General features: G+C 38.4%; 1 non-coding gene across 1 annotated transcript; it reads right to left on the minus strand.

The window, feature by feature from the left end:
- Positions 1–252: 252 nt before the first annotated feature.
- Positions 253–358, minus strand: LOC140858300 (small nucleolar RNA R71). The gene has a single exon (XR_012141866.1). It is a non-coding gene; the product is annotated as a small nucleolar RNA R71 (small nucleolar RNA).
- Positions 359–10,718: the final 10,360 nt, after the last annotated feature.

Raw genomic sequence — 10,718 nt, forward strand, 5'->3', positions numbered from 1 at the left:
CAAATGTTACCTTCATTTTATGGACTTAGTAATGAGGACCCTTATAAACATCTTGAAGAATTTTTTGAAATATGCTCAACTGTCAAAATTCACAACTTCTCTGATGATGCTCTTAGGTTGAAATTATTCTCTTTTTCACTTAAGGACAAAGCCAAATACTGGCTACATACTTTGGATTCCATGACTATATCAACCTGGGACCAGCTGCAAGGAGAGTTTCTCAAGAAATATTTTTTCATAGGAAAAACTAATCAAATAAGGAAAGCCATAACTAGTTTTTCCCAATTAGATAGAGAAATGTTTCATGAAATATGGGAGAGATTAAAAGACCTTATTAGAAAATATCCCCACCATGCTGTACCCAAGTGGCAGTTAATCCAATGTTTTTATGATGGGCTCTCTGAAAGACATCGACAAATGGTCGATGCATCATGCGGTGGGATATTCATGCTGAAAAGTGAGGATGAGGCATGGCAACTGTTTGAAATTTTAAGTGAAAATTTATTACATCATATGTCTGCCTCTATTAGAGATAAACCCATGTTAAACCCAAAAAGAGGTGGAATATATGAAGTAGGAAATGCCATAGATATCCATCAAAAGGTAGATAAACTGTCCCAAAAATTAGATCGTCTTCTAAATACTGGACAATCCCCGATTCCACCTAATCCAATCCAAGAAGTTTGTGCATTGTGTGCAAGTCCGAACCATTTTGTTAATGAATGCCCAGCCACACCTCAATTTCCTGAGTTTGTGCACGAGCAGGTTCAGCAAGCTCAAGTCCAACAAGCTCGCAGACCAGGAAACGATCCATATTCGAACACTTATAACCCCGGCTGGAGAAACCATCCAAATTTTTCCTGGAGACCACAACCAGTGGTTGGTCCTGCCACACCTCGACCTCAATATCAGGATCCAACATATAGGCATGGATCATACCATCAATTTCAAAATGCTCCTCAACCATCTACTACTAGTCACAGCTCAGCTTTTGAGAAAAAAGTTCTGAAAGCACTAGAACGATTAGAAGTCAACACTCAGATCCTTAACTCCCACACACAATCCATTGCTAAGCTAGAGACCCAAATAGGTCAACTAGCGACTGCATTCAGTAGGAGGGAAGAAGAAAAATTACCTAGCCAACCCGAGAGCAACCCAAGAGGGCAATTTGTGATTGAGAGTTATAATACCCCAGAAGCTTTTTCTGAACATGCCAAATCAATCATGACTCTGAGAAGTGGGAAGGTCATTGAACACACTAGTAAAACCAATGAGACTGACCCTAAACCTCTAACCGAATCCAAATCACCCAAGAACAAGGAGGACCTGAAAATAGAGAAGGAACCAACTGCACCGGAGACATCTTACTTGCCTAAAGCCCCATTTCCGGATGCCCTGAAAGCCCCTATTCCTGCAGATAAGAAGGGAGAAAAACTTGATGAGATGTTGGAATTGTTTAAGCAAGTCCAAATTAATCTTTTCCTTCTAGACGCAATCAAACAGGTCCCTGCTTATGCCAAATTTTTGAAGGATTTGTGCACCCAAAAATGTAAATCTAGATCACAAATCCCAAAGAAAATACGTCTCACTGAACAGGCTAGTTCTGTCTTCCAGCATGCCACTCCTCCGAAGCTTAAGGACCCAGGAGCCCCCATCATTTCCTGTGTTATAGGAGATTATCACATTGAAAAAGCTCTTCTGGATTTAGGGGCAAGGGTGAATCTTTTACCTAGTTCGGTGTATGAATTTTTTGGATTCGGAGAACTGAAACCCACATCAGTCACACTGTAGTTAGCCGACAGATCAATTAAGGAACCATGTGGAATGCTTGAGGATGTCTTGGTCAAGGTAGATGAGTTTTACTTTCCAGTTGATTTTCTGATTCTCGATATGGAATTAAGTGGCAACCCCAGACAAATTCCCATTATCTTAGGACGACCCTTCCTAGCTACGGCAAATGCATGCATTAATTGTAGGACAGGAGTCATGGACGTATCATTTGAAAATAAGAAACTAAGACTGAATGTGTTTGGTGCTTCCCAAGGACCATCAATGGATAGTTGCTTCGAAGTAGATACACTAGAAGATATTATAGAAGATGCAACACCCATAATTCTAGCACTAGACCCCTTAGATACTTGCTTGGCTCACTTTGGAGTGTATGACTTTAAGGGATATATGAAAGAAGTTAACATATTGTTGGATACACCACATGATAAAACCACTCCTCCATGGACAATCAAGTATGAGCCATTGCCCATCTTTTGTTGGTTTTATTGCATATGACGTCCGGCTGAAGACGTAAAACTTAGCGCTTTTTGGGAGGCAACCCAAATTTCTTCTATCTTGTTTTAACTGATCATCATTTTTTTTAAAGAATAAAGGACCACTCTGTATGGAAGAGTCTGTTAATAAACTTGACGTCTGGCTGAAGACATAAAACTTAGCGCTTGTTGGGAGGCAACCCAATGATTTCATATTTTTTTTTACTTTACCGCAGCTGTAGGAATTTAGAACAAGAGCCTATTAATCAATGAAGCTATCTTCAACTTTCGAAGCAAAATTATCCCAGGTGCACTCTCTCCTTTTATTTTCTTTGCTTTCTTACTTCATTGAGGACAATGTAGATTAAGTTTGGGGGGGGAGGAAATTAATCAAATCCTCGAGTATAGTCAGAAATAATTAGTTTTGTGGATTCAAATTTTATTAGGCATCCTAATAAATGAATGATTAACGGTCAAGATAATTTTAGAGATACTGAGGAATAAATTATTAAGAAAACCCAATGAATGGTAGGGTTTAAACTAGATCAAATTTTAGGAGTGATTCTACAAACCCTCTTCTTACTGATCTCAATAAAGAATCTGCTTCATGAGAAATTGGGTGGAAAGATCGAGGTATGCAAAAAAAAAAAAAAATCTCCTTAAAAAAAAAAAAAAAAAAATGGTTTCCTACTGAGTAACCGGGCCCTTTCGCCTAAGTAAGCATTGTGGTTTGCATAAAAAGGTAGGCAATGTTATATAATAAAAAAAAAAGTAATAATAATAATAATAATATATATATTAAGGAGACTAAATTGCAAGAAGATAATAAACCTCTTTCCCATTAAGTTAGAGGATTTAAAGAGTAAAGTGGGGAGTTGGTGAAAGAAAAGCTCTGAAATTTCTTTAGTTAATACTCAACCACTAATTGGGTCAAATTGATAATCCAATGAAATATCTCTTTAATGGTCTGACCAAGTATCATCTACCTTTTGGGATGCCTAACCTAATTTTTGATTCAAAATCGAGTCGGTATACAATGCTGATATATCTATTTTACTCGAGGATGAGCAAAATTCAAGTTGGGGGGTGTGATAAACACTTAATTTAAGTCATTTAAAGCAAAAAATCATATTTAATTTATTTTATTTATTAAAAATTTGATGCTTCTTTTTATGTTTTACAGGAAAGATGATCGCCGATACAAAGAGTCCGATTCATAGATCAAAAAGACTCAAGTTTGAAAAAATTTGGACTTAAAATAAAATTAAAATAAAAGAAAGACGCATCCGGTATTATAGAAAATGAAGATACTATGCAAGGAATCCAAAAGGATATAAATATCATTGTAAAGAAATAAAAGTTTCTTTTTGGTATGTGAAAAGATTGGTTCACGTTAAATTTCCCTGGGTGCGCGTGAATGTGGGCAGCATGAGCTCGTGGGCGCGCGTGAACACGCGGGACGCAGTGTGGACGTGCGGGACGGGACGCGGCGTGGACGCGGTGTGGACGTGTGGACACGGGATGCGGCGTGGATGCGGGGACGGGCGCTGATGCGGGCACGGGTGCAGCATCGCGCGGGTGTGGGCGCACGGCAGACGAGTTCAAAATAAGGAAAAAAATAATATTTAAAAATATTTTGAAAGATTTGTATTTTTTTAGTCCCACATCGGAAAATCATGTAAAACTCCTCCCTCCTAACACCTATAAAAAGACTTTTGTACTCTCATTGGGGGGGGGAGCCCAGAAATTCTTCTAGAGCCTTGCATAGAGGAATAGAAAGGGACTACTTCATGAGCAGCTAGGCTAGCAGTCTCGGGAGTGGAGAAAAAATTTTGTAACGACACAGAGATGGTTTATTGTTCTAAACTTTTCCGTATTTCTTTATATGCAATAAAGATTATGCTTTTTATTTAAATTGTCATGAGTTCTTTATTTGCTCCCTTTCATATGCTTTTATTTATGCTTTCTTGTTAGATTAATATTAGGAACAAATTTTACTTTTCGGAGATGCGCCGTGATCTACGGATACGGGACGTGCCGAGGAAAGAAGAGTTGTTTACCTAGTACTTTTCGGAGACGCACCGTGATCTACGGGTACGGAGCGTGCCGAGAAAAGATAGGTATTTTTTCTAAGATTAATCACATCTATTTAGTTAAAAAAGAGATACAACTCTGCTAGTGCAAATTAATTCAAAACTCCCGAGCTCTTTATTTTTTAATTACCTCAATTTTAAGATAATTTATTTTCTAAATCAAAAACAACGCTTCTTTCTTTTACCTTGCAATCTCAACTTAGCCCAAGGTCCCTGAGGATACGATCTCGACTCATCCTACCTACGTAGTGAGTAGAGTTATTTTTGGTGCTATCAACGACTATGCATCACATATCTCTTCCATCTAGAATTTGTTTGGGCTATTTTTGAGCTCGTTAGACTCCGTTTGTCATTCTAAACCTCATTCTGGACTTATTATGGATCGAATCTTGAGATATTTTTTTCAACAATCTCCATCTCGATTTGATATTCGGTCTCTTCCTAACTCTAAGAGCTTTTGGATCTTCTTACCCCCATATCCTGGGGCAAATGCCTGTTGATCATGGATGGATAAACATAGGAGTCGAGCCAGGCTGCTCAATCCCATCTCTATTGTATGCTATACTCCTCTTGACCTGAGACCTATTCGGGGTAATCTATTGTGGCAATAAGAATCTCATCTTGCGATATCACCTCTCATCCTCTCGAGTCTCGTATCTCATGCCCGATCCACCTCCACCTCGAGCTTCATCTCGCTCTGAGCTCCTCTTGGCTCTTGAAGCTCCATCTCACATTGGGCTCTCTGTCAAATCGTAATATCTTCTCATCCCTTTTTTTTCCTCCAATATCACTTTATCACCATGTAAAACCTTCAGGATTCCATCATCAGCTACCATTCTGTAGCCATTTGAATCCAGTCTACTCAGTGAGATAAGATTTTATCTGAAATTGGATGTGTATTGGATCTCCTTCAATCTCCTTACCACACCATCATGTATTCTCTAGCTGATCGTCCTGATGCCTCTAATTGCACAGCTCGATCCATTTGACAAATAAATAGTGCTCTCACTGCTCTCTAGGGAGTCAAATAGCTCCTCTTTGTAACATATATGATAGGTGTATGCAGAATCTAAAATTTACTACTAAAAAAAATAGATATCTCATCAGATATCATCAGGATATCATCTTCTGACTTGCTACTGGCCGTTGCTATAGTAGTGCTCATCCGATCTCTTCATTGTGGGTAATTTCTAGCTAGATGCCCTAACTAGTCACATTGGTAACATCTGATCTTACTCAAATCTCTCATCCTAAATTTGGATCACCCACCTCATGATCTCCTACCACTTCATCTACTGCCACCTGCTCCTCTAAAAATTGTCAAAGCTAAGCTACCACAGCTTGAGCTTGAAGCTGGATTCTCTTTTTTGAGAACCTCATCTGAAGAATCATCGCAGTGACCTCATCCATCTTGATGGTGCTCTTCTCCACTAGAAGAGTAGTCACAAGGACTCATATGAAAGAAAAAATGATGCTAGCAAGACCAACACCCTGATCTTCCCCTTAACTTTCTCGCCAATACTGAGGAGGTCGATGGGGATCTTCTAAAAGTAGCTGAGTTGCTGCTGCATGCTCTGCCCCTTAATTATCCGTAGTTGGTAGAACTACCTCCAGGGGAAGAGAGTGTTGGTGAGGGACTTCTTTATGTACAACTCCTCAAACTTTGACCACATCACCATCGGAGAAGTCTCATCAAGTACATGGATCACCACATCATCCGTTAAGTACAAATGGATCATACTCACCACCTGCATCTGGAGCCGTCTCCAATCCTACACCTTTATAGTTGGCTTCTCCTTGCATAAGAGAGCATCAATCAATCCATGCTGGATGAGCACGTCCTTCACCCTCACTTGTCATAAAGAAAAATTGCTCTTTCCATCAAATCTGTTGATCTCCATCTTAATTGAGCCTGTCTTTTCTATCTTCAATCTTGATCACCATCACCACAATCTATGCTCTAGTACCTCCTGGCTCTAATACCACTTGTTGTGCAGGATCCGATACCATGCGTTGAAGCAGGAAGAAAGAAAAAATAAAATAAAGATACAATCAAATACGTAGATTAGCCAAAAGGCTCGCCTCCATGAGAAATGCAAGCTTCACTATGAGAAAAAAGAATTTACAAGAGGAGATCACACCCTCAACCCTCATACATCAATCTCTCTCTCTCAATAAGAAACAGTCTCTCATAAAAGTTCTCTCTCTAGGAGACCCCATGAATCCATGAAATGATCGTTGTTTGTTGCCTGACAGTCTGCCTAAAGCACCCCTATATTTCTGCTCTCTATCGGCTCCTCTTGGTCTACAGCTGCTGCTCAGGGATTTATCGAACCGCCCACTTTCTGTTGACCATAGGATCTCTTTGTTTATAGGCCTGAGATCGAGTGCAGATCAGATTTCTATGCGAATCCAGACTCCTCACATCATTCCAAACAAGCCACCCAGCATCAGATCACACCTGGGAATCACTGCCACCATCTGATCAAGATGTAGATCAAGTCCATCAAGCCTGTATGCAACCTCATCCTTCCGATCATGCAAACACCTCAAGAAATACGCATGAAATGTCTCTGGTCCACCATGGACCATGAAAAATGCTGGGGAAATGGCATCACGGTCCACTCCTCTCATGGACTGATGGTCCACGATGGATCGTGTGAAGACAAGGGTTGCACCCCACGTGCACCCACTGGAACTCACCCGTGACCAGCCTGCACATGCCCACATGCTGGGCCGTGCGTTCACCTAGGCTGCATGCCTGTGGCTAGCCTGCATGCACCCATGCTGCCATTGAGCTTGGCTCGCTCTGCGACCAGCCTGCATCGGCCCATGGGTCCCCTCCGACAGCCTGTGGGCTGTACCTTCTGCTCTGATCTTCTCTCATGCGTATCTCTTCTGTCTGGACTCCGTTTGGATTATTCTTGGACTCTTTGGACTCTGTTCATCATCTTGGACCTCATTTTGGTCTTATTATGGATCGAATCTTGAGATATTTTCTTCAACAGATTTTTCATGGAGAATTTTTTAGATAACCAACCCTTAACCAAAGTCAATATGGAAACATTATTCTCAATCTAGAGAATGTCATCCATATACAATATGAAAAATATGACAGTACTCCCACTGACCTTCTTATAAAATATGGCTCCTCCTCATTCTTGATGAAATTAAACAATTTGATCACATTCATGAAATGAGTATTGCAACTCTGAGATACTTGCTTCAGTCTATTGCAGCTTGCATATCTTATGACTTTCATTACTAGAAATGAAACCAAGAGCATGCTCCATATAGATATCTTTATCAAGATATCCATTCATGGAAGCAGTTTTCACATCCATCTACTAGATCTCATCATGGTATGCCATAATAGCAAGCTTTGTTCAGATGGACTTTAGCATAGCCATAGGCAAAAAAAGTCTTCGCAAAAAAAATCTTTTGATAATCAATACTTTCACGTTGACTATAACCTTTTGCCATGAGCCTTACCTTATAGGTCTCTACCTATCCATTCAAACCTATCTTTATTTTATAGATCTATTTGCATCCAATAGGTACTATACCTGCTGGTAGATCCACTAAGATTCAAACTCAGTTGGAATGCATTGAGTCAACTCTTGACTTCATTGCTTCTAGTCACTTCTTGGAGTCAATGTCTAACATCGCCTTGTTATAGGATTTGAGATCATCTTCATTTTTTCTATCTCCTATAAGGAACATTTCTTTTACTTTCTGTGTCAAAATATCTAAGTATCTTTCAGGAGAATAAAAAATCCTATTTGATCTGTAAGATAGAATAAGTGCATGTACTCGCTCAACATGAATAGGTTCTGAAGGTCTTATGACTCATTGCTCTTCAGAGACTCTCTCTTCGAGCTCAATTTTTCTTCCACTATCTTTACCTTGGATAAACTATTTTTTCAAAAAGATAGTATGTTGGGTCACAACTACATTGTGATCCTCTGAGAGATAAAAGTAGTATCCCATAGACTCTTTAGGATACCCAATAAAATGAGTTCTATAGGACCTAGCCTCTAACTTGTCCACCTGTAGTCGCTTGATATAGGCCGGACATCTCCAAATCTTGGGATGACCAAGACTTAATTTTTTACCATACCACATCTTGTACGGCATGGTAGGAATAGATTTATAGGAAATTCTATTCAATAAGTAAATTGAAGTAAACAATGCATATCTCTAAAAAAATAAAAATAGACCAGTATAGCTCATTATGGACCAAACTATATCCAATAGGTTTCGATTCCTCCACTCCAACACTCCGATGAGTTGAGGTGTTCCTGAAGGAGTCCATTATGAGACTATATTATTTTTTTTGAGATAATTTAGAAACTCCCACTAAGGTGCACACCTCCTCAATCTGATCGAAGAATCTTAAAGAGTTTTTCAATTTACTTCTTTACCTCATATCTAAATTCTTTGAACTTTTCAAAAATTTTAAATTTATATCTCATACACATTTCCATACCACAAATAGTCATCGATAAAAGTAATGAAGTAAAGATAACAATCCTTGGCCTGTACATCGAATGTGCTACACATATCAGAGTATACCAGGATAAGTATCCCAATGGTCCTCTCCTCTTATCCCACAAGAGGTTGTTTGGCCATTTTTTTTTGAAGATAGGATTCACAAACTAGATATAAGACATTAGCCAAGAAGCCCATCTTTCTCTAATGTGTTTATCCTATACTTTCTAATATGACCAAATATGAGGTGCCATATATATTTTAAGTCCACCTCAACTCTGGATCTCTTAGATCCTATGGCACTCACTATGAGCAAGTCTGACATATCTTGTAAAGGCATATCCTTCTTGTTCTTTAGGAATCCTAGGTGTGTGGGACTGTTCCCTTTCCAATGGCCATTGCAATGGAAACACTTTTTCTTGCTAGTGACCTTCTACTTCTTTATGGGCTTCTTCTTCTTCTAATTAGACTTTCTATTGGTAAAAGTAGTCTACTCTACAATGAGAACTATGCACCTTGAACCCTTCAAGGCTCCTTTCAGCAGTTATCAATAATTCGACTTTGGTGCAATTAATTTTATTCATATGGTAGTTTACTATAAACTATCCATATGAATAAGAAAGAGACTGCAGAATCAAATCCACTTGTGATTATATACTGAGCTTCTCAAGCTTCTCTAAGTTCTTGATCATTGTCAAACAATAATCATGATCAGATTGCCCTTTGGTCAACTATCAGACCGTTTGATAATGTGAGAATATCTTGATCAAAAACTTAGCTTAACTTCTTAGAACTTAAAACTATTTTATGTTCCTAAGCCAATCTTTATAATTAATTTTGATTAATTAGTTGGTTTCAAGTACATGAGCTAGAGGGTTAGAAGCTGATATTTTATTCTTACAAAGAGTAAAAATTCTAGTTAGATTTTTATATTTGATTTGAAATATTTATTTTATTATTTTTTTAAAAATAAATATGCCTCCTACTATTTTTTCGAATCTTTCACAGTCCTTGGGTAGAGAAATAAAAATCCATCACGACTAAAATTTTAAGTGGATACTATGGTACCATCGATCTACGTGCACCTCACTTGATAGTTATTGATGAGATGCAAATTAATGAGTGGATAACTCTTATTCAATACTTCTTAAGTATGTTGCAATGATAATCGATCTCTAAGTTATGTAGGCTCACCTAATAGTTATTAGCTCCATTTCTTAGTTAAGTCAAATCCACCATTCAATGCATAAACAAAGTCATCGTTGGATCCCTCACCTGACAGTTGTTGGGCCCAACCCTATTTTTACCTTACAGTATCTCATACTAATAGAATGATTGCATCTTTTTGATGCAATTGAAATACTATGACCAGTCGAGAATAATTAATACCAGTAGGACGTCCGTACATCTATAATGATGAAAGATCGCTCGATTTAATATTTATTAAGAGTTTTGATTTATGTCTCTTATTATGATCATTTACATCGTATGCAAATAAAATCCATAAAGCATGAACATAAAAAATAAATCGATGATGATCATGGATCTAAGGGATTCGTGCTTGAGCCATTGAGCCGAATTGGGGTCTATGGGTCAGAGTACAAGCACAAGCACATCAATTAGTTTGATTATCTTCAACTCTTTGAATTGATCCGAAGCCATCCTTGATCTCATCGTGATCAACATCTTGATCAGGCTTAAACCAATCACTCGACTCGACCCATGCTTGCCTCGTGCTATAGACTTGCAATTGATCAACCATTGACGTGCAATCATTAATACAATAGGACCCATATAATACATACCATGAAAAAATAATTACAGCCCTTATCATATGAGACACGTAGGACTCCAAATTACATAATTCTGA

The sequence above is a fragment of the Elaeis guineensis genome, chromosome 5 (genome assembly GCF_000442705.2).
Source record: "Elaeis guineensis isolate ETL-2024a chromosome 5, EG11, whole genome shotgun sequence".
In the NCBI taxonomy this organism is placed as follows: Eukaryota; Viridiplantae; Streptophyta; class Magnoliopsida; order Arecales; family Arecaceae; genus Elaeis; species Elaeis guineensis.